Source organism: Narcine bancroftii, chromosome 5 (genome assembly GCF_036971445.1).
Source record: "Narcine bancroftii isolate sNarBan1 chromosome 5, sNarBan1.hap1, whole genome shotgun sequence".
Taxonomy (NCBI): Eukaryota; Metazoa; Chordata; class Chondrichthyes; order Torpediniformes; family Narcinidae; genus Narcine; species Narcine bancroftii.
This window is the reverse complement of record NC_091473.1, coordinates 110599128-110624777: the sequence shown is the minus strand read 5'-3', so window position 1 is coordinate 110624777 and position 25650 is coordinate 110599128. Positions and strand designations below refer to the sequence as shown.

The following is a 25650-nucleotide window of genomic DNA, read 5'->3' as shown; positions in this document are numbered from 1 at the left end:
GAACATCTGATGATATCATAAAGCAATAACTATGGAGAATTATTGGAGGGAAAATAGTCATGTAGTGGACAGAAAAGAGATTCAAAACCTCTCTTAGCAGATGAGTGAAAAGCTTCAACATTGACACACACACACTGGGAACAACAAGCATTGGATTGTCCTGTTTGGGCACTGCTCATTCATACAAAGAAGGTAGAATGGAGGAAGTGAAAAGAAAAAAGAGAATCTCAAACACAAAGCACTACAAATATTATAATGTCTCTACTTTTCTTGCACATGTGTAAAAGGAATTCTCAAACCCAGATTTGTTTAATCAGCCACCTTCAGACACATTGCAACACTATAGACTAGATGCCATAGTCTTATTCAAGAATGAGTGAGGAACAGCAAAAAAAATTATTAAATCAGAAGGCAAGTTCTCACCTAAATGTCATTATTTTTGGACAGTAAGCTGTTCATTCAAATGAAAAGTACTGATGAAATCAAAATGTAATACATTTTCTCAAAATTTCTTCAAATTTTCTATTAATCTCTGCACAAAGGGATGTGTATTATCCCAAAATGTTAAGCTCATGTTTTTATATAAAGCAATCAATGATGCTATGTTTGTTGGGGAAAAAAATGCAGTTTGATCTCTCATTGAGTTGAGGATAGATAGGTGGACGGGTAGCAAAATTTACTATTGGATTCAAAATGAATGCAGTACATACATTTATTTTGTTCTAATTAAGCCTACTGACTCACCAGTGAGTGTTCCACTGGCCCAGGAAGCCTCTCCGAGGATCAGCGGCAGCAACGGGGATGTGTCGGGGATCAACGAAGTCTCAGTGAGCAGTGGCGGCCAGCAATTTTTTGGTAAGAATTAAACATTATTCTAAAGTGAATGTAGTACTTACATTTATTTTGTTCCAATTTTAAAAATATATCCACCATCAGGTTATTTGTTATTTAAACATTGATACAAGTGACTTACTGTTGCAACTGGACTGTTTTATGTCAAAAAAATGTTTATCCAACATAGGCCCGATCCCGACCATTTCAGATAATCAGAGTTGTACTGTATTTTGTCTTTATTTAGTTTATTTCTTTTTAAACTAAAGAACATACACAGAAGGGGATCATATAGTCTCTTCAACCTACTCTTCCAATTAAGAAGTGGCTAATCTGATCTTGGCTCCACTTTCCTGCCTGTTCCTTATATATCAATCATCTTCCCGACAGTCCCAAAAGCCATCTTAACTTTGAATAAATGTAATGATTCAACCTCCACAGCTCTCTGCAGGTGAATAGTCCTGAGATTCAATTTTATTTTTGCGAGCAAATGTTCTTCCATTTTATTGGGTGATCCTTAATTCTTAAATCATGACCCCAGTTCTGGATTCCCAACCTCTCACTATCTATCCAATTAATCCCTATCAAAATTTTACGCATGTTTCAGTAGGATCACCTCTCAATCTTCTAAACTCTAATGAATATAGGCACAATCTGTTTAATCAGACAGCCTCTTGGAATTGGGAATTATTCTTATGAATGTTCTCTAAGCTATCGTTACGTATATAGATTTAAATTTAAATTTAATTTTCTTCATTTTAAATTTGGACATGCAGCATGGTAACAGGCCCTTCTGGCCCATGAGTCTGTGCCAATTAACTTAAACACCCCTACATTTGGAATGGAGGAAGAAAATCAGAGCACCCATGGAAAACACACGCAGATATGGGGTGAACATACAAAGTCCTTATAGACAATGCCGGTTTTGAACCCGGGTCACTGGCGCTGTAACACCATTGTGCTAACTGTACCAATCCTAGATACAGAAAGATAAGTAAAATACAAGAGTAAACTGGCAAGGAACACAAAAGAACAGGATGTAAAAGTTTCTGAAGGTATCTAAAATGGAAAAGAACAACCAGGATAAATTTGGGTCACTCACAAGTAGTGACAAGAAGATAATAATAGAGGAATTAAACAGGTGCTGTGTAATAAAAGAGACAAGTCTACCAGAAATAGTAGAGAAGCATAAATCTACTAAGAATAAGATAATAAAGGAAATATGTATTAGTTTAAAAATAGTACTACTGAATTTATGAACACTAAAAATGAGTAAATCTCAAGGACTGGATTACCAATAGCTGCTTCTTTCAAGGGCCTGCGGTGTAGAGATAATGAATACTATTCAAAATTGTATAGATTCTGGAGTTGCTCTGCTGGATTGGAGGCCAGCTAACGTGACCTGGTAGCTGAAGAAAGGTGGAAGAGTGAAAGCAAGGATTTTCCTTAATGTTATGTGTATTATTCAGTCATACCAAAAATGCTGATCTGTAACAGATGAGACAACAGTACCATGAATAGAATCATACAATTGAGCAGAGTCCACATGCACTAATGAAAGGTAAATGAAGCTTTACTAATCTAATGTTCTGGGGGATGTGATTAGATAAGAGAAAAAACAATGGATGTGCTGTAGTGGACTTTCAGAAGGTATTCATTTTTTTTAATTAAAAAAAAATTTAGTCATATAGCATAGTTACAAACCATTTTGCCCATGAGTCTGTGCTGCCCATTTTACACCCCATTAACCTACACCCCTTGTACGTTTTGAATGATGGGAGAAAACCAGAGCCCCTTGAGAAAATCCACGCAGACATGAGGAGAACATACAAACTCCTTACAGACAGCACAAGACTTGAACGCCGGTCAGATCCCGATCACTGGAACTGTAAAGGTGTTGTGGTAACTGCTAAAAGTTAAAGTTAGATCATATGGAATTGAGAGTAATGTACAGTATTATATCTGGCACCTATGGGGGTTGATAGATGCCAGATAAGTGCATTCATTGGTTGCTTGAGACTTTCTCCTAACTAATACACCTGCTTTAAGAATAAACAGTTTAAAAAGCAAAAGACTAAAATACTATACTGTACTTACACTGATCAGACTTCATGTGAACGAATATAAGGCTTAAAACATTTTACTTTATTTTTAGTCACATTCTTTGAAAACATTCAAGTATTGCTGCCTCTGCAGGTTTCTTCCCCTCCACAGAGCCGCCTGAAAGACGAACAATAACATTATAGTTCATTAACACCCCCCCCCCCAACCAAGTTTACAAATAAAGCCTCTGATTGGGCAACTCTTACTAAGAGACACTGGAAAGTCACCCCAAAGGCGAGCAGCATCAACCAGCTCTTCATCATGGGTGACACCATTTTGTTCAAACTCAACTTTATTCAAACAGCTGCTATGAGCAAAGCACAACCAAGGCTCTTCACTGGCTGAATAGTTGCTCCCTTCAGAGGACATTAATTTTCACAGTTTTAAACGTGTGCATCTTTTACTGACTATGCCTTGAAGGTCAGGGGTAATGGGAGTTACAACAGGGGGCACATGCAATCTGGGTCTGACCCAATGATGCCATTCTCCACCACACAGCCTAGGATGGCCACCCATGAAGTGCTAAAGACGCACTTCTTTTGATTATAGGCCATGTTGAGGCTTTGGGCCACCTGGAGAAACTTGTGGAGTTTGGTGTCATGGTCCCTTTGATCACGGCCGCAGATGGTCACATTGTCCATGTGGCTTTGAGCCCATAGTCGTCGACTATGCGGTCCATCTCCCTGTGGAAGTCAGAAGCCTTGTTGTTGATTCCAAAGGGACGTGACCATTCACCTCCATTTTCCTCCTATCCAAGTACTTATCCAAATTCTTCTTCAATATTAAAATTGTCCACATTCACCTCTTCAGCTGGCAGCTCATTCCACATTCCCACCACTCTCTGTGTGAATAAGTTCCTCCTAATGTTCCCTCTAAACTTTTCCCCTTTTATCCTTAACCCATGTCCTCTGGTTTGTATCTCACCTACCTTCAGTGGAAAAAAAATCCTGCCTATGTCTATCCACCTCATAATTTTAAATACCTCTATCAAATCCCCCCTCATGCTTCTATTCTACTCTCCAAGGAATAAAGACCTTACCTATTTAAACTTACCCTATAACTCAGTTCCTGAAGTCTTGGCAACATCCTAGTAAATCTTCTCTCTACTCTTTCAATCTTATTGATATCTTTCCTGTAGTTAAAACTGCACACAATTCTCCAAATGTGGACTCATCAATGTCTTATACAACTTTAACATAGCATCCCGATTCCTATACTAAATATTTTGATTTATGAAGGTTGATGTCAAAAGTTCTCTTTACAACCCTAACTACCTGAGATGCCACTTTCAAGGAATTATGTATCTATATTTCCAGATCCCTCTGTTCTACCGCACTCCTCAGTGCCCTTTCATTTACCGTGCACATCCTTTCTTGGTTCGTCCTTCCAAAATGCAACATCTCACACTTGTCTGCATTAAATTCCATCTGTCATTTTTCAGCCTATTTTTCCATCTGGTCCTGCAAGCTTTGAAAGCCTTTCTTGCTGTTCACTGCCTCCAATCTTAGTGTCATCAGCAAACTTGCTCATCCAATTTACCACATTTATAATCCAGAACATTGATATTAATGACAAACAATGATGGACCCAAACTGATCCCTGAGGTACACCACAAGTTACAGGCCTCCAGTCTGAGAAGCCATCACCCACTACCACTCTCTTGCTTCTCCAGTAGAGCCAATGTCAAATCCAGTTTACTACCTCCCCATGAATACCGAGTGTGATGCTTCTTTTATTGTAATAAAGAAACTTGAGTTCTTTTATAACAACTATACTCTATTAGTTACAGTACTCACTCACAACCTCATGGAGGCATCCAATTTGAATCTAATCTTAGCTGCAACAACTCATCTCCAACTCCCTTTAGTGGTCAGGGGGATCACTAGCACTCTATCATTACATCCCCTTTCCTTGAAATGTTTAATCTAACAACATGACACACTAATACATTATTCATTTCAATTCAAAGTTCAACACAAATGTAAACACAAACATCAGCAGCACAAACTTTAAATGTGTAGTGTTTTTCTTTTAGAGATTCAGTCTATCAGGTGCTTTGATAACATATGTGGATCTTCTTAACACAGGTGCTTGTGTTGGCTCTGCTGGTTCACTACTGTCTAGCACTGGTGGTGTTTCCTCTGTTGCTGTGCAGGCTGAATCTTCTCCATTTGTCTGTTCCTGCAGTGTCTCTTGTGTTTTCAGCAGGCTCTTTCGAATCCTCCTCAGTATTTGACCGTCCTCTGTTCTGACAATGTCGGATCTTGGATTTACTTCCTCCAGAACAGTGGCCTTCTTGTCCAAAGTGTTGGAATCTCTAAGTCTCACTATGTCATGTTATGACAGTGGCCCTAAGCTTCTTGCTGAGTTGTCCTAGTTTGCTTTTTGTCTCCATTGCAACTTAGTTTCTGTTTGACATCTCTGTTCTTGTTCGAGTCTGCAGAGTAGGTAAGTGTATTAATCTCATCAGGACTTCAGCAGGTGATGTGCCATGTTCAAGTGGTAAAGCTCTGTACCTCAATAGAGCTGGATACGGATCTGAGCCACTGATGTGCTTTCTTAAGCAACTTTTCTGCCTATTCTCCTTATCTGTCTAAGTCATTCTGCAGGCTCCCTGTTTCCTCAACACTACCTGCTCGTCCACTTACCTTTGCATCATCTGCAACCTTGGCCACAAAGCCATTCTTTCCAGAAATTAAATCATTAATATTCAATATAAAGAGAAGCAGCCCTAACACTGACCCCTGCCCCCCCCCCCCCCAATGGAACACCCCCAGCAACTGTCCGTCAACCAGAATGTGATCCCTGTATTCAGACTCTCTGGTCCTGATGCATCCCACGACACTGAAAGAAATGGCAGAAGTCATAGCAGATTCATTTGTGATAATTTACCAAAATTCTCCTGATTTTGGACAGCCCCCACTAGATGGGAAGATAGCAAAAGTAAAGTCACTGTTTATAGGCAGTGGACAAAGTCAGGTTAGTTTTAACGTCTGTAGTCAGGAAAATGCTTAAAGTAAACATTAAGGAAGGAATAGTGAGATGTCAGAATAGAAATCAATCCATCAAGTAGAGGAAGCATGAATTTGAGAAGGACAAACCATGTTTAAAGGAAGTTGTTTGAGGATAGAATGAGGGCAATGGATAAAGGGTGAATAATGCATTGACTAAGTTGCTGCATGAAAAATTTGTGCATCAGATAAGTCTTGAATAAGAGTTGAAGATAATGTATGAACACACAGGATTGGAGAGGTGGGATAAATGTGTGCTTCTCTGGTTGGCAATTAATGGTTGGTGGAGTGCGGCATACATTCACAATGCACAGAAATGTTGGGGGGGGGGGTGGGGGGTGGGGAGTGGGGTGAGAGACCAAGTATAGTATATCTCAGTTTGTTGAGTGCAAAAGCAAATTGTGTAGAGGAGACAGAGAGTCTGCATAGAGATATACCTGTAGATAAGTTAAATAAGGGGGCAGGGATCTAGCAGATGGGAGTATAGTGCTGTTAAATGTGTATCATCCACTTTGGAAGGAAAAATAGTGAACCACTTATTTAAATAGTGAAAAATTGTAATGTACTGTTTTTCAGAAGAACTTGGGAGTGCTTGAATGTGAATCGCAAAATGTTAGTTTGCAGCTGCAGCAGACAATAAAGGAACATTTAGTCTTCATCACTAAATGTTCAGATGCAACTGAACAGGGTACTGTTGAGGCCACAACTGGAGCACGATATGTAATCCCGATCTCTTACTTGAAAAATGATATTCTGACTTTGGAGGTCGTGCAGAGGAGATTCAAAGTTAATATTTCCCAGTGGTCATCCTCCATTATTTTAATTGAGGCAACCGACTGTACTAACTCGATGAGAGAGGATCAATCTAACCAATACTGAAACATCAAGGATTGTAACACCTAGTCCTGTACATTAACCTGAATAACTGAAGTGAACCAGTGACTGCTGTGAAAGGGCAGCTGACAACCAGGGAAAGACTTAGTGACAGCCAGGAAAGATGGCTGACAGGAGGGAATAGACCCCCAAAGGATAGCTGCTGGCATGGCGAGCAGGAGACATTGCTGTATAGCATGTTGGATCCACCCACTAATAGCTACAAAAGTGTCAAAATAAAGAATACATCTGAAGTCAATGAAAGCAGGGGTGAAAGATGACTATCTGGTGGACCACATGGCCAAAGAGCTAGGAACGGAAATGATATGAGCCAGATGATCAGTATTGGACCTGATAAATTAGCCACTCACGTAGGATAGAAACGCCAGAATGGCATCTGTGGCTGGACAAAGGTAATCTCGGAGAGGGGCTTTAAGATCCATTAAGGCAAGAAAAAAATGCTTGAGAGCATTTAATGAGGGACCTTGCATTGACCCTTGCTTTCTAAGAAATAGGTCAAATCAGTCAAATGAAGCTCAGTGGCAGGAGAACCCCCCACAGCCCACAGGGTATCAATAACCCAACCACAAGCAGACCCAGCAACAACTAGGTATACCGAGTGCAACCAATCAAAACCAGCAATAGAAAGGAAGATTGACAGGCACAAACTAGATATATTGTTGTTCAAATCCTGTAAAAAATAAGAGTGGAAGTCCATCAAGCCAGATCTTGTTCACTTACTAAAAGGGATGAAGGGATCTGTGGGAAAGAAACTGGAAGAGATGGAAAACATCATATGCAGTTATGGAGTAGAGAGATTTGGAGTGAGGAAAAAGAGAAAGAGGAAAAAGAAGGAACTAAGTTGGCTCAAATCAAGAAGGAAGCAGGAAATCCAAAGACATAAAAGAAAGATGGCAACTGAGAAAACAATGGGGGAAGGCATCAGACAAGGAAAAGGGAGGAACAATGTGTTACAGAGATAAAGAAGCATCTTGCAGCATTGCAGCATAGAAAGAAAGATCAGGCAAGAGCAAGCTTCTACAAAGATCCTTACAAGTTCATCAAAGGCATTTTTACTGTAGGAAAGAGTGGGACACTCAGTGCCAAGGAGGGAAATGAGGAACACTTGAAGACCTATGCAAATAGCCTGAGGAACTATCCAATTAGCATCCCCCCCTGACATGCCACCAATTCACCAACCAGAACATCAGCTGGATGAGAGGCCTCTTTTCTACAGGGTCTATAAGAACACTCCTGGTGTCCTGAATTTCCTTTGGAATCTGATGAGAATTGTATGGGGGTAGGTATCATAGCTAAGGTCTGGCGAAGAATAGGAGGGATATTGATTCCTAAAGAAAAGAACTCCTCAGCCATCAGTCAATTCCGACAGAACCGTCTTTTAAAAGTAGAAGGAAAGTGTTTCTTCAGTGTCATGGCATAAAGACTCACTACATTCCTGATGAACAACAAGTTTGTTGATACATGAGTGCAGAAGCACAGGTACAGGGATTCTTGGGATGTTTAGAACATGCTACCACCATTTGGCACCAGATACAAACAGCCAGGAGGGAAAGCAAAGACTTTCACGTAGTATTTTTAGATCCAACCAATGCCTTTGGATCAGTCTCTCATAGGATGCTCTGGACAGCCTTCACTTCTTCAAGGTTCCAGAGGTCATCGTGCATCTCATCCAAGAGTATTTTCAAATGTTACGAGTCTAGGGGACCCCAAAACCCAGCAGCAATAGATATGCACCACGACAAAGGGTAACTTAAACAAAAGTTGCTTTTAATTATCTTTGAACATGAAAACAGAATCAAACTTTAAATTATCTCTATTGACTTACTTAACTGACTTAACCCCCTTCTAATTCTAAGTGCATGTGTGTGTAATGTGAGTGTAAATTTAGCAAAATTCTTTGGTTCACAGTCCAATATCACTGGTGCAGGTACTTTTTGTCCTGTGCACAGAAATTAACATTAATAAAGTTCACCAGGCTTTGATGCTTAACAGATAAATGGTTACCACTCAGAAGGGTTCTTGTTGGTCTTCACAGAGTGAGTTTTTCTTGTTTCAGATCACCACAGAGTTCCTTTCTGATTCTCCTATTCCAAGGGAAGCACCGGACAACCAGTCCTCTCCTTTGACCAGGCCGTCTTCCAAAGCTTGCCAGCTTGTCCCTCTGGAACCGATGTCAGTAGCCGCTTTCAGGTGGCCAGAATACCCGACAGTAAAGCCGTCTATTCTACCCCAATGCAGCTGTTGGATGGCCACCTGAAAGTGGAGAACCCGGCCAGGAGGAGCACTTAGCTCCTCAGGTAGGTATATTCCCCGGCTCGGAGAATCCCCTGTTGCACCTGAAAGCAATACCAGGCAAAGCGGCTCACAGCTTTCAAGTGCCTAGCAGTCCCCGCTGCCTGACAGTCTCCCAGTGTAGGCCGTCAAGGCCCTGAGGTCCCGCACCGGGGGGGTGGGGGGGGGCTGTGAGGCAGCGAGGTAGGGGCTGTCCACAGTTGGGAGGCAAGCTGTCAGATGGATGCCCCAACTCAGGAGCTGGTGTTTGCTCCACAGCACCTCTCCCCACTTCAGACCTTTCAGGTGGCAAAACACCGCCACAGACTCTCTGAGCCACATTCTCTAGGCGATTCCACCTGAAAGCAGCTAGTGTCTCCTCCCTCTCCCTCCTCTCTGAGAGAAAAGCCTGCTTTTTTCTCCGCTCTCTGCCTGCAAAGATCACATGACCTTCCAGACAGCATGTTCTGTTTTCCAGAAAAAGCTGCCACTGCCTGTTGTTACGTTTGTTGCCCTTTTTGCAAATAAATCCATCATGAGTCTGAGCTCTCTTGCAAAAGCTCCTGTAAAACTTCTATGTTTTCAAGTGCTTGTGTGTGACCTGCTGTAAACAAACCTTTCCCAACTTATCTCTCAAACACCTCTATACACTCTGTCACACAGGATCTCCAGTTCCCCATTACAACACAGGAATACACCACCACTTGGCAGCACCAGGAAATAGGTGTCATGGCAGGTGGCGCCATCTCTCCGCTTGCTTTCACCATGACAATGGAGCTCATCATCTCTGCATCATGTTGGGTGTTGTGAGGGGAGGACCTGAAGAGTGGGGTACATCGTCCTCCAAATAAGAGCATACATGACCCCATTAAGAACAACAAAAGCCTGCACTAAGCATCTCCTCAGGAGCCAGCTGGAGGTGAGTGCCTTTAAAAAGCAAGTTAAGGGTTAAACGGAATGGTGATTGGTGGGAGGAGTAATTAAAATAAGGGCTGGTGACATATAAAAAAGAGAGCTTGCTCAAGCGGCGCGGCCAGTACAGGGGTGGCTCAGGGTAGGAGAGGGTCTTAGAGGCTTTGGCTGACGGCTTTGGAGGCTGAGGGTGAGCTTGATTCCAATAAGATATTTGAATTTAATTAGGAAGAGTTCATGGAGACAGCAGCTAGAGCTGTCCAATGCTCTGATTGCAGATGTGGGAAATTGTCCCTGATGACTACACCTGCAAGAGGTACAACCAGCTGCAGCTCCTGGGAGACCGTGTTAAGGAACTGGAGCTGGATGAATTCAGGATCATTTGGGAGGCAGAGACAGAGGTAGTGATAGAGAGGAGCTTCAGGGAGACAATCACTCGTAAAAGTCAGAAGACAGGTAACTGGGTGACAGTTAGAAGAAGGAAGGGGAAGAGGCAGACAGTGCAGAGCACCCATGTGGCTGACTGTTTTGGATACAGTTGGGGGAGAGGGGAATTAACTACCAAGGAGTAGAGCTATGGTAATTGGAGATACATTGGTTAGGAGAGCAGATAGGAGGTTTGGTGAACAAGATCAAGGTATGTTGCCTCCCAAGTGCCAGGATCAGGGATGTCTCTAATCGAGTTCATATCATTCTTGAGGGGGAGGGGGAGCAGCCAGATGTTGTGGACTAATGACATAGATAGGAGTAGGGATGGGGTCCCGAAGAGGGAATATACGGAAAAAGAAATTAAAAAGCAGAACCTCAAGGGTGGAAATCTTGTGGAGTGGCTGACAATAGGCGAGGCCATAGTGGATCTAGTTCTGGTAATGAACCTGGTCAAGTGGTGAATATCTCATTGGGTGAGCACTTTGGTGAGAGTGACCAGAACTCCCTGAGCTTCAGCATAACTATGGAAAAGGATAAAAACAGACAAAATGGGAAAGTGCTTAACTGGAGAAGGGCTAATTAAGAAGGGATGAGGCAGGAACTAGCAAGAGTAAACTGGAAACGGATGTTCAATGGTGTAAGCGCAGAAGTCATGTGAAGGAAGTTTAGGGACCACTTGTGCAGAGTTCAGGATAGATTTGTCCCACTGGAACAAAAAAAAGATGGTAGAAAAAGGGATCCATGGCTGATGAAACAGGTGAGGCAGTGAGTCAAGAAGGAAGCAGGAAACGGAAATGGCTCTTGAGAAATATATGATAGCCAAGAAGGAGATTAAGAAAGGACTTAGGAGACCTCAAAGGGAGCATGAGAAGGCCTTGGCATGCTGGATTAAGGCGAACCCCAAGGTGTTCTATGTATATGTGAAGAACAGAAGGATGACGAGAATGAAGGTGGGGCTGCTAAAGGATAAAGGAGGCAACATGTGCCTGGGGACGAAGGAGGTTGGGGAGGTCTAAATGAATACTTTGCTTCAGTATTCACAAAGGAAAAGGACCTTGATAAAGGTGAGGACAAAATAGAACAGCCCTGTGTGCTGGATAATATGGTGATTAAGGAAGAGAAAGCATTGGTCTTATTAAAAACATCAAGATGTCCCCGGGGCTGGATGTGATATATCTGTTTGCTGTGTGAAGTGAGAGAAGATATAGCTGGGGAAGTAGTTAATTCATTTAATCCTCTTTGGTCACAGGGAAGGTTCTGGAGGATTGGAGAATGGCAAATGTAGTCCCCTTGATTAAAAAAGATCATAGGGAAAATCCTGGGTATTATAGACCGTTGAGTCTTACGTCAGTGGTGTGCAAACTAATGGAGAGGACTCTTTGTGAAGAGATTGAGGAGTCATGGTACATAATTCACTGAAAGTTGAATCACGTGGATAGGGTGGTGAAGAAGACATTTAGTATGTTGGCTTTCATAAATCAGAGTGTAGAACATAGGATGTGGGATGTTATGTTGAAATTGTATAAGGCATTGGTGAGGCCAAATTTGGAATATTGTGTGCAGTTTTGGTTGCTGAATTACAGAAAGGATATAAACAGTGTAGAGAGAGTGCAGAGAAGGTTTATGAGAATGTTGCTGGGGTTTCGGGGTTTGAGTTACAGGGAACGGTTGAGCAGGCTAGGACTTTATTCCCTGGAGCATAGAAGGTTGAGGGGTGATTTGATAGAGGTATTCAAAATTATAAGGGAGATGGATAGAGTCAATGTGGATAGACTTTTTCCACTGAGTGTGGGGGAGATTCAAACAAGAGGGCATGGATTTAGAGTAAAAGGGGAGAAGTTTAAGGGAAACATAAGGGGGAATTTCTTCACGCAGAGGGTGGTGGAAGTACAGAATGAAATTCCGCCAGTAGTGGTAGGATCGATGTTAATATTTCAAGGAAAGGTTGGATAGGTATATGGACAGGAGAGGTGTGGAGGGTTATGGGCCAAATGCAGGTCAGTGGGACTAGGTGGGAGATTATGTTCGGCACGGACTAGTAGGACCAAACTGGCCTGTTTCTGTGGTGTAAATGGTTATATAGTTATATGGGAAGGTTGTGCCTCACTAGTTTTGAGGAGGTAACAAAAAAATTTATGTGGTCTATGTGGATTTTATCAAGGCATTTGACGAAGTCCCCCATGAGAGACTCATCCAGAAAGTCACGAGACACAGGATCAGTGGAACTTTGGCTGTGTGGATAAAAAATGGACTTGTAGGAAGAAAGCAGAGAGTATTAATGGAAGGAAAATATTCTTCCGGGAGAACAGTGACTAGTGGAGTGCTGGAACAATCTGTTCTGGGACGCCTGCTCTTTGTGATTTTTCATAAATGACTTGGATGAAAAGGGGGAAGGATGGGCCGATAAGTTTGCGGATGACATGAAGGTTGCAGGAGGATATAGTCAGGATGCAGAGTTGGGAAGAAAAATGGCAGATGGAGTTTAATCTAGATAAGTGCAAGGTGATGCATTTTAGAAGGATAAACCAGAAGGCTGAGTACAGGGTTAATGGTTGGTTACTTTGAAGTAGGGATGAACAGAAGGGCCATGGGTTTCTAGGCTTCACTAATAGGTGATTGAGTTCAGGAGTAGAGAGGTCATGTTGCAACTCTACAAATCTCTGGTAAGACCATCATTAGAGTATTGTGTTCAATTCTGGTCACCTTATTACAGGAAGGACATGGAAGTTATGCTGAGGATGCAGAGATTTACAAGGATGTTTCCTGGATTGGAAAACAAGTCTTGTGAGGCAAGGTTAGCAGAACTCGGACTTTTCTCTTTGGAGTGTAGAAGGATGAGAGGAGAGTTGATTAAGGTCAACAAGGTTATGAGAGGTATAGATAGGGTGGATAGCCAGCACCTGTTTCCCATGGCAGGAATATCAAACATCAAATGACATATGCACACAGTGAAGGAAAAGAAGTTTAGGTGAGTCATCAGGGGTAAGTTTATTTACGCAGAGAGTGGTGGATGCAAGGAATGCCTTGCCAGGGATGGTAGTGGAGGCTGAAACATTTGGGGCATTTAAGAGACCCATGGATGGAAGAAAAATAGTGGGTTATGGGGTAGGGTGGGCTTAGCATTTTTTAATGGAATATATGGGTCAGCACAACATCGAGGGCTGAAGGGTCAGGGTACTGTGCTGCAGTGTTCTATGTTCTTTGTTCCAGACAACGGCTGGAAAGTTAGGGTGCACCCAGTTGCCAAATCCATGACCAAACTTCTGAGGGAAGTAGGAATCACAGGGCAGACCCTCATAAAAGCAATTAAATCTCTATTTGACTCCGATGAAATGAGCAGTCACTGGCTCTGGCTAAGGAGAGCTCCATATCTGGGAAGGCGCACACAGGTCTGATCAGCCTGTGGTGGGCCTGCCTTGGTAGAGGGTGTCTTGTATTTAAAAGGTCGAAACACCTGATGATACATGGGAATACAACTAAAGATGTATCCGATACTGGTTGATATTCCCTCGTGGTCATCTTCCATTATTATAATTGAGGTAAACTACTGTAATAACTCAATGAGAGAGGATCAATCAAACCAATACTGAAATATTAGGGTTTGTAACACCTAGTCCGATATATCAACCTTATTGCCATCCCTTAAAACCCTGAGATTCTTATTCCTGTGGACATGACAGAATTAACGCTTATTGTATTGCAAAAAAAATACAAAGTACATATGTTAACATATAAAGAAATACACTCAATACATGTAAACAAATCAGAGTCAGACATGAAATTTGGTGTTTTGTGGCAGCGTCACAGTGCAAACATTCATATTATAACCATCTTATGACATTACTATAAAAAATAAAATAATAACAATAATTGTGCACAAAAAGTAAGGCAGTGTCTTTGGTTCACGATTATTCAGGAATTTAATGGCACTGGGGGAAGAAGTTGTCCTTGTGCCACTGAGTGCTTGTCTTTAGACTCCTGTACCTTTTTCCCGATGGTGGTAAGAGTGAAGAAGGTATAACCTGGATGGTGAGGGTCTTTGAGGATAAAGACTGCTTTTTTAAGACACTGCCTCATATAGATGTCCTCGATGGAGTGAAGTCTGGTGCCTGTGATGTCGCAGGACGAGTTAACAACCCTCTGGAGTTTATTATTGTACTGAGAATTTGCACCTCCATACCAGGCATGGATGTAACCAGCCAAAATGCTCTCCATGGTACACCTGTAAAAGTTGTAGAGTCTTCGCTAACATACCGAACTGGCTCAGATTCATCACAAAGTACAGCCGCTGGTGAGCCTTCTTTGTGATTGCATCAATGTGGAGGCTGTAGGACAGATCCTTGGAGATGTTGACACCCAGGAATTGTAAGTTCTTGACCCTCTCCACTACTGAGCCCTCGATGAGAACTGGATCATGCTCCCATGACTTCCTCCTGAAGTCCACAATCATCTCCTTGGTTTTGCTGATGTTGATCGCAAGGTTGTTGTCGTTACACCATTCAATGAGCTGATCTATCTCCCGCCTGAATGCTTCCGCATTGCTGTTGGTATTATCAGCAAACTTGTAGATGGCATTGGATTGTGCCTGGCCACACAGTTATGGTGTATAATGAATAGAGCAGTGGGCTAAACACATCCTTAGGGTGCACCTGTGTTGATGATCAGTAAGGAGGAGATGTTGTTTCCAAATCGTACTGACTATGCTCTTCCGATGAGCAAGTCAAGAATCCAGTTGCAGAGTAGGATACAGAGGCCTACCGCTTGTAGCTTCTTGACCAGCACTGAGGTATTGAAGGCTGAGCTGTAGTCAATGAAGAGCAGCTGTATGTTTGAATTGCTGTTTTCAAAGTGATGCAGAGCTGGAGCATCTGCTATGGAGCAGATCTTGTACTTGTTAACTCTGGCCATTACCACCTTCTCGAAGCATTTAATCACAGAAAAAGTTAGTGCTACTGGCTGGTAGTTGTTGAGGGAAATAGAGACAAAATAAAGTCTCTACTAAAATTTCACATACAGAGTTTGTATGTTACTGTCACAATTAAAGGCAAGGTTAAAAGGCATAGGGAACCTTAGTTTTCAAGGGATATTGGGGATCAGTTTTGGAAGAAGAGAGAGGTGTCTCGCAGGTATAGGCAACATGGAGCAAATGAAAAACCTCAAGAAAGAAATGAGGAACATAAAAGAAGACATGAGATTAATTTGGCAGACAATTTGAAAGAAAATCTGAAAGATATCTATATATTAAGACCAAAAGGATAGTAAGGCATAAATTTGGTTCCCTTGAAGATCAGAGTTGTCGGCTTTGTATGGAGCCAAAGGAGATTGGGGAGATATTAAATATGTTTTTTTTTTATCAGTATTTACTCAGGAAATGGGAACAAAGTTGTGGGAAATAATTAAAACAAGCAGTGAGGTCATGGAATCTGTACAGATTAAAGAGGAAGAAGTGCTTGCTGCCTTAAAGCAAATAAGGGTGGATAAATACCCAAGGCTTGATAAGATATTCCCTTGGACCTTGAGGGAGGCTGGTGTAGAAATTGCAGGGGCTCTCGCAGAAATATTTAAAATGTCCTTAGCCACTGGTGAGGAGCTGGATGATTGGAGGGTAGCTCGTGTTGTTCTGTTGTTTAAAAAAGGCTCCAAAAGTAACGCTGGAAATTAGAGGCCGGTGAGCCTTATGTCAGTAATAGGTAAATTATTGCAAGGTGTTCTAAGAGATCGGATATACAATTATTTGGATAGCTAGGTACTGATTAGGGATGGTCAATATGGCTTTGTGATGGTAGGTCGTGTTTAACCAATCTTATAGAGTTTTTCGAGGATGTTACCAGGAAAGTTGATGAAGGAAAAGCTCTGGATGTTGTCTATATGGACAAGGTCCCACAGGGAAGGTAAGTCAGGACACGAGGTAATCATGGTGAATTAGTTAAGTGGATTTAACAATGGTTACATGGGAGAAGCCAGAGAGTAGTGGTGGATGATTGCTTCTCAGACTGGAGGCCTGTGACTAATAACATAATCATATAACAATTTACAGTATGGAAACCTACCCACTCCTTTGCCCATATCCCTCCAACCACCTCACATCCATGTTCTCATCTAACCTCCTCTTAAATGACAGAATTGATCCTGCCACAACTACCTCTTCCAGAAGATCATTCCACTCATCCACCACTCTCTGAGTGAAGAAGCATCCTCTTATATTACTCCTAAAGATTTGCTCCCTAACCTAAACTTATGACCCCTTGTTCCAATCTCTCCTACCCTCAGGGGAAAGACCCTATTCACATCTACTCTATCTATTCCCTTCATAATTTTAAATACCTCTATTAAATCCCCTCTCAGCCTTCTACACTCCAATGAATAAAGTCCCAGTCTACTCAATCTTTCTCCGTATTCAAGATACTGCAATCCAAGCAACATTTTCGTAAACCTCTTTGCACCCTCTCAACCTTATTTATATCCTTCCTATAATTTGGAGACCAGAACTGCCCACAATACTCCAAACTTGACCTCACCAATGCCTTAAACAGTCTCAACATCACCCCCCAGCTCCTATATTCTATGCTATGATTTATAAAGGCCAGCAGACCAAAAGCCACCTTCACCACCCTATCTACATGGGAATCCACCTTCCAGAAATGTTGAACTGTTATTCCAAGATCCCTCTGTTCCTCAGCATTCCTCAATGCCCTCCCCTTCACTGCATATGTCCTATTTTGGTTATTCCTCCCAAAATGAAGCACCTCACACTTATCTACATTAAACTCCATCTGCCACCTTTCAGCCCACCTTTCCAAACATTCCAAATCCTTCTGTAGTCCATGAAAACCCTCCTCACTATCCACAACTCCCCCCATTTTTGTATTGTCTGCATATTTATTCAGCCAATTTACCATCCCATCATCCAAATCATTAATATAAATAACAAACAACAAAGGACCCAACACCAATCCCTGAGGCACACCGCTCATCACCGGCCTCCATCCTAACAGACAGTTGTCCACCATGACTCTCTGATGCCTATCTTCCAGCAACTGTTGAACCCATCTGACTATCTCTATATTAATCCCCAGCGACTGAACCTTCCTTACTAACCTTCCATGTGGAACCTTATCAAAAGTCTTACTAAAATCAAAATAGATCACATCAACTGCTCTACCTTCATCAACCTTTCTGGTCACCTCTTCAAAAAATTCAACAAGATTCGTCAGGCACAACTTTCCCCTCACAAACCCATGTTGGGTGTCCCTGATCAATCCCTGCCTATCCAGATATTTATACATATTATTCCTAAGAATCCCTTCCATTAGTTTCCCACCACTGATGTCAAACTTACTGGTCAATAATTGCTTGGCCTACACCTTGCGCCCTTTTTAAACAACAGAACCACATTTGCAACCCACAATCCTGCGGCACAACACCCTCCTCCAAAGACCGTTGAAAAATCACCTTCAGAGCCTCTGCTATTTCCTCCCTGACCTCACTTAAGGTCCTAGGAAAAATCCCATCAGGACCAATAGACTTGTCTACCTTTATATACCCCAGCAGTTCTAAAATCCTCTTTACTAATCCCTATCTTTTCCATAACTAACCCTTTTGCCTCACTTATCCTACACAATTCAATATCTCTTTCCCTTGTGAACACTGGTGAGAAGAATTTGTTCAATATCTCACCCATCTCATATAGTTCCTCAGACATTCCACCGCTCTGATTTTCGAATGAACCTATTCTGTCCTTAACTTTCCTTTTGCTGTTCACATATTTGTAAAAATCTTTTGGATTTGCTTTCACCCTATTTGCTATAGCCCCCTCGTACCTTTTTGCCTTTCTAATTTCCCTCTTAAGGTTCTTTCTACAATCTATGCATCATTCAAACATCTCATCCATCCTTTGCTTCTTGTATTTAACATAGGCCTCCCTCTTATCCTGATACAACTTCCTAATCTCTCTAGAAAACCATGGCTCCCTTGAATATTTGGCCTTGCCTTTTGTCCTGACAGGAACATAAAGATTCTGCATTCTCAAAATCTCACCTTTAAATGCTCCCAATTCTCCTCTACATATATATGTATTTTATATATATTATAGTTATATTTTATATGCAGCACGATTACAGGTCATTTCGGCCCACAAGGCCGTGCCACATAATTAAAACCAATTGCCCTATAACCCCCGGTACATTTTGAAGGGTGGGAGAAAATCACGAAGACACGTGGAAAATGTACAAACTCTTTACAGACAGCATGGGATTCCAACCCCGGTCCCAATCACAGATCCTGTAACAGCGTTGTGCTAAGTGTGCCATCCCCTTTTTTATTCCAGATTTCCAGTAGCTCTGATTTTCTGTATCTCTCAGTCCACCAGGGCTTTATTTTCTCTCTTCTCTGTTGTTCTTATTCATCTCCCTCTATTTACACCTCCTTCTGAAAAAGCACCTGATATAAAAAAAACAAGCCTTCTTTCTCTGATAGCTGGCATCTAGCAGCATGGTTACCACAACGTCATTGCAGTGCCACTTTGTACATCCTCTCCATGTCCGCCAGAGTTTCCTCCGAATGCTCATGTTTCCTGCCACATTCCAAATGTACAAGGTCTGTATGTTCATTGGTTCAATTGGACAATGTGTGCTCATGAATCGAGCCTGTTACCATGCTATAATCCCAAAATAAACCATCAAGCCAATGAGTGATTCAGTCTCGTCTGGTTGCTAAGTGAAACACGAAAGTCTGCAGATGCTGTGATTGGAGCAAAAACACACCAAAATGCTGGAGAAACTCGGCCAGTCTTTTTAGTGTCTATAAGAGGAAAAGATGCATTGCTGATGTCTCGAGCCTGAGCCCCTCTTTGGGCTCAGAAGAAGGTCTCAGGCCTGAAACATCGGCAATATATCTTTGTCTCTTATAGACACTGAAAAGATTGGCTGAGTTCATCCAGCATTTCGGTGTCTCTTGGTTGCTTTACTATCAAATATTTTGCTCTCTGTCCTTTCTGCTCTGCAACTAAAATCATGCTTGATTTCTAACTTTTAAAAAATTCTGACTACCAACTTGAAAAGTTAACAGCTTCACTCTCCACAGATTCTAACTGTCCTGATTACTTCCAGCATTACCAACTTTTACATAAGCAATCATTGGTACTGTATCTTGGACTGGGAGATCACTATTGTTATAGAAGGTAAGATATAGGAGCAGAAGTGGCTATTTGGCCGATTGAATCCACTCAGGCTATCTCAAAATATATCATTAAGCAGATGGCAAATTAACAGTCACTTTGGTGGGGGTTGTAGCATTTTTCAAAGGTTATCAGTTTCCCCACATTAATTTATGCTGCACTTATAGATGGTTTGTTTTTTTCAAGGTTTAAAAACTTATGTGAGGGGTTCCTAGTCATCTAACAAGTCAACCCCATTCATATACCCCAATGAAATATTCATTGCCAAGTGCTTGGTTTCAGTACATTGCCAGCACCAGCCCTTAAGATGGGTAACCTCACTAACCATATAACCATATAACCACTTACAGCACAGAACAGGCCAGTTCGGCCCTACTAGTCCATGCCGTAGCAAATCCCCGCCCTCCTAGTCCCACTGACCAGCACCCGGTCCATACCCCTCTAGTCCCCTCCTATCCATGTAACGATCCAGTCTTTCCTTAAATGTAACCAATGATCCCGCCTCGACCACGTCTGCCGGAAGCTCATTCCACATCCCCACCACCCTCTGCGTAAAGAAATTTCCCCTCATGATCCCCTTATAATTTTCCCCCTTCAATCTTAAACCATGTCCTCTAGTTTGAATCTCCCCCTTTCTTAATTGACAGTATTTGCTTGCAAAAAAACCAAAAAAAGCATCAGATCATGAAATGCTCCTTATGATTTTAGACAATATATTGATGATCTGTGCCATGAGAAAGGCCAGTCAGGGTTCGTATGAGTTCAGGTTCACTGGAACAAGGTGAAAGGCAAAGATAGCAAAATAACAGAACCTTGGAATGCAAAGGATATTCAATGTTAGATTAGGGAAAAGAAAGATGCAACAAGTACAGCTATTGAGATAGAGAATAGCTGCTTTTGCATTCGTAAGTGATTCCAGGAATTAACCGCCAATCGGCCTTTAAAGTGCCTAGTGTGAAAGAAAAATCAGCTCAACGCCAACGTCAGATGATGTCATCTCATGCTGGAGAATGACGGCCTCGACCCCTAGTACAATCCACGGCATCTACAGACTCCGACATTGCAATCAGGCAAGTGTGAAATGGGTAATTGTGGGATTGATATGACGCAAGTTTTTGCGTGAGTGCAGGAACGTGAAGGAAGAAAAGATTAAAATGAAGTATAAACTTTGGTTAGGCAAGTCACACCATGGGAGAGAGAGGGGAGAAATAAATAGCAATAAGTAGCAATAGCGGACAATTTTTAAACAGCGTGGAAAAGTTGGTAGTCCTATAGTGTACAATTTATAAAGACTGTGGAAAAAGTAATGGTGGACTTGACTTCCCAGAATGCTGTGCAGCAGAGAACCCTCTCCATGAATGCTCCATGCATGCAGCTGTGCGTACAGCCCTTTCTCTTCCACATGGAAATCTGGGAGGGAAGGTCCACCATTGCTTTTTCCTCACGGTATTTAAAAATTGCATGCATCATGCTACCAACTTTCCCATGCTATATAAAATGTGCCCTATAGTGCTACAAACAGCTTTCCCACCTATTTAAAAATTGTCCACTATTGCTATTTATTGCTAGCACTTTTCCATGATCCCTTATAAAGATTTTCAGGAGCTGAAGGGCTCATACTATGCTGTACATAAAGCTTAATTATGTTAAAATTAATTTTGTTCAAATATAAGATCAAAATACATTGATCAGGATTTAGGGCAAGTCCACCATCACTCGATGTGTCATGATGTCACTGGTAGAAGGTAGAACAGTCCTAACCCTGGAGATGACTCCTTGCAAGTGTGAAAGTGTTTAAGTGTCCCGATTAGAAGTGGTCAAGTGTGAAAAGCCAAACCCCTGTTAAACAGCCTGTTAAAGGAGTCAATAGAGTTTTATTCAAAACCCTGCAACTGTGGTGCCTGGGCCCAAGATGGCAGTATCTGTGTTCAGCAGTGGCTCTGGGAGAGCAGTGGACTGCCGCAGGGTACCAGTAACCAGAGAAACACCCCACGTTGAAAAGAAGCAGAGGAGAAGACCCTAAGGATGGCGACCATGCTGGCCCTGCATGTGAGGGGCTCTGCAGCTGAAGGACCCACACAGGTGGAGAGATATGGGCAACCTCTCAGTGAGGAACCCACACAAGCTGCGGGCTACTGGCAACTTGAGGTCAAAGGATTCACACCAGGCTGTGGGCTGGTGAGGACTAGTTTACCAGGTATCGGAACCTGGGTTTGAGAGGATGCTGCGGACAAGGGTCCCGAAGGGCCCTGGGTGCTGAGACTTCCTCATCATGGCAGTGGTTTAAATCTGGGTTCAGATAGCCGATGGTTTGAACAGGGTCTTGTGTGGCTGCATAAGGACTGAAGATGAATCCATGGACACTTGGCGGACTCTCTTTTGCTTCTCTTTCTCCAACTCTAAGGGATGCCAGGCAATGCTAATGGTGAATCTCTGTCTGCCAATTGTTTTTAATTAGATGACAATAAATAATATCTGAAATTCTTCTGAGGAATATAAACTGTGCAAGAGAACTTGAAGTTAGAAGGAGAAAAAGGAGCTATGAAATATTCTTGGAAAGTAAGGTTAGGAAGAATCCTAAAACTTTCTATATTAGGATAAAAGAATGACCGGGAAAGAGTAGGTACATTGTGGACCAAAGGGATCATCTCTGTGGAGCCAAGAGGTAGGTGTGAGCTTCTAAATTAATAATTCATAACAAAATGAATACAGAGAATGACTCCATTGATAATGTGGAATAGGTCAGTATTGAGGAGGAGATGTTAATGTCATGGGATATTTAAGGGTTGATGAATCCCTTTGTCAGATTAAATCTATCCTGCATTGCTATGGGAAGTAATGAAAGAGAAAGCTGGGGCCTAACAGCAATTGTTGCACCATTCTTAGTTGCAGGAAAGGTGCCAATAGACTAGGGTTTTTTCTTTGTTTAATAATGGTCACAGGATAAGACAATGAACCTTTGGTCAATGGTTGGGAAATTCATGGTGAGAATATATGTACATTTGGAAAGGATAGTCAGCATCGTTTAGTGTGGGTGGAACTGTCACCTAAATCTGATCAAGTTTTTGAAAAGGAAACTACCAATGAAGGCAGGGTGGCAGATGTTAAAGATTTTGGTCCCATGTGATAGACTGGTCCAGACAGTTAAGGCACAAGGGATCCAAGTCAAGCTGGCTAATTGGATCCAAACGAAACATAAAAACTGCAGCTGCTGGAACTAGCAGCAAAGACTAGCTGGAGGTACCTAGCAGGCCAGACAGCAGTAGAAATGGTCAGTCAATATTTCTCATCTGGACCTAGCAGATTTTTTAAATTGGATCCAATCGTGGCTTGGTGATAGGATATAGAAAGTAGTGGTAGAAGGATGAGTTTCTGATTGGAAGTGTGTGACCAGAGAGGAATTGCAGTGATGGATGCTGTAACCCTTATTTGTACTTGTGCATAAACAACTTGGATGTGAATGCAGGAGGCATGTTTAATCAATTGGCAGATGTCAAGTTGGTGGTGTTGTAGCCAGTGAGGAAAGTGTCTAAAGCTGCAGCAGGTTATAGATCAGGTGGAAGATTGGGTATAACATTGGCCGATGGAACTTAATCTCAACAAGCAAAAGTGAAATATTGGCAGGGCAATGGGAATGTTTATGAACAAAGACTTTGGATTCCAAACTGTAACTCCCCAAAAGTGGCAACAAGACTTGCCTTCATAAGTTGGGCTTAGACTATAAAAGTTGAGGTGTTATGTTGTAATTTTGGATGCTTTTGGGAGTATTTTGGGAGATCCCAAGATCGTGTTCTATGGCGAGCTCTCCACTGGTCATCGAGACAGAGGTGCACCAAAGAAGAGGTACAAGGACTGCTTAAAGAAATCTCTTGCTGCCTGCCACATTGACCACCACCAGTGGGCTGATATCGCCTCCAACCGTGCATCTTGGCGCCTCAGTTCGGCGGGCTGCAACCTCCTTTGAAGAAGACCGCAGAGCCCACCTCACTGACAAAAGACAAAGGAGGAAACACCCAACCACAACCAACCAATTTTCCCCTGCAACCGTTGCAACTGTGTCTGCCTGTCCCGCATCGGACTTGTCAGTCACCAACGAGCCTGCTGCAGACGTGGACATACCCCTCCATAAATATTCGTCCGCGAAGCCAAGCCAAAAAAGACATAATACCAGTTTGGATGCTTTTGGGAGTATTGTGGGGTGACTGGAGTCACCCCACGATACACAGAATGATTGATTTCTGAAATTAGTTAGCAGAGGTAGAGTCGGGTACAACCATAAGGCTGAAAACACATTTAGACAGGCTTTTAAATGGATTTAATCCTAATGCAGTGCTTCTCAACCATTTTTTTTCACCTCACTCACATACCACCCTAAGTAATTGCCTACTAACCAAAAAGCATATATGGCATTGGATGCCAAAGGTGCTCTGTGGTTAGTAAGGGATTACTTCAGGTTGCATTTGAGAGATAAAAAATGTTCAGAACTGCAAACTTAATGCAAGTAAATGATTTTAGTGTAGTTGGGCAAGAGGGCCACTGTGGCCCTAAAGGCTCATATCTGTGCTGTCCAACTACAAATCTATGGCATGGTTTGAAACCGAGTTTATTATTTAGGATAAAGAACCATTTAGAGCAGTGGTTTTCAAACTCAAAATTTCACCTTAAGTAATCCCTATGCCATCGGTGCTCTATGATTAGTAAGGGATTGCTTAAGGTGGTATGTGAGTGGGAAGGGAAGGTTGAGAATCACTACTCTAGACCCAATTATTACTGAAATACTTTGCTTGAGAAAAACTGTCATTGGCCCACTTCCTTTGGCGTGCACATAATGAGTCAAGTAGGTACGATTAAAAGTGGTTTTCAAACTTTTTCTTCCCACCCTTAAGCAATCCCAATGAGCACCTATGGCATAGGGATTGCTTAAGGTAGAATGTGAGTTCAAACCACTGATTTGCAGCTCAAGATGGCCTACCAGTGAAAGTATGATTTCAACATGTTATTTTTTTGCTGCATGAAAGCCTTGTATTGATACAATATCCCAAACTGATTTTATAGCCTTCTTTTGAATCTAGTTGTCTTTCCAATGCATGTAAAGTATCTCTCATTTCTTGGGAGCACTTGTTTCCAATGTATATTTTTACTATAAATGTTAATGCCATTATCTAGCTAAGGCCTATTATCCATTTAACATTATGGAAGACAAAGAAATATTACAAATGTGATTTCAGTGTCACAAAACTGTAGAAAACTAGATCTTTACAAGTTAATTTATACACAGTAATCCTGGATGGTATCACATTTTTAATCGGTGTGCAAATATATCAAAAGGTTTTGAACAAATGCCAATCCTTCTAGGTTACAGTTCTCATTTATCTTATCATTCCTCTGAAACTTTCCAAATGCATATACAAACTTGAAGAAATCAGATTTTTATATTATTCAATGAATTTGCTCTATTTTCAAAATAGTGAACTTCAATTTGCAGTGAGGATTTGTGTTTCCACGCAGTGTCCTGCTGGTGTTATAGAATCTAATGGATTCATAAAAGTATCTCATGAGATCTTGTTTGGTGCAAATTCTCCAGGAATTGTATTATTTCTTCCAGTGTAGAGGGCACGATAAACAACTGTGCAAAAGGAGAAATTAGAAGGTGGAATAGGTTTTATTTGTTAAAAAGTTAAACCCTTCACACTGATTCTCAACAAAATACATTTTTATTCTGCAAGATAGATGAATAATATGAAGTTATGGCAACTTGACAAAAAAAAGGAAAAATATTCACCAGTTGTGAAGACAGTAGCAGATACTGTGTGGAGAGTGAAATACAGAGTCAATGCTTATAATATGCAGAAAATCCCATACATGCTGTGACCGGTTATTGGTGTCACAAAAGACTCAGCTGCAGACTAGGAACAGATTTGCACAATTGATACAACCTAGTGCAGTATACAGTTATCTGTAAAGTATAACATTACCAGGAATGGGAGCAAATGCTACTCTATTAGTTGTAATGCACGATGTGAC

General features: G+C 41.8%; 1 long non-coding RNA gene across 3 annotated transcripts in view; it reads left to right on the top strand.

Moving 5' to 3' along the window:
* The window catches only part of LOC138763864 (uncharacterized), a 77794-nt gene that overhangs the window by 45064 nt on the left and 7080 nt on the right, over positions 1-25650 (top strand). For all 3 annotated transcript variants that reach the window (XR_011357865.1, XR_011357867.1, XR_011357866.1), the window contains exons 2-4: positions 732-855; positions 8896-9136; positions 9774-10029. This is a non-coding gene — a long non-coding RNA (uncharacterized lncRNA). The remainder of the gene's footprint in view (positions 1-731; positions 856-8895; positions 9137-9773; positions 10030-25650) is intronic.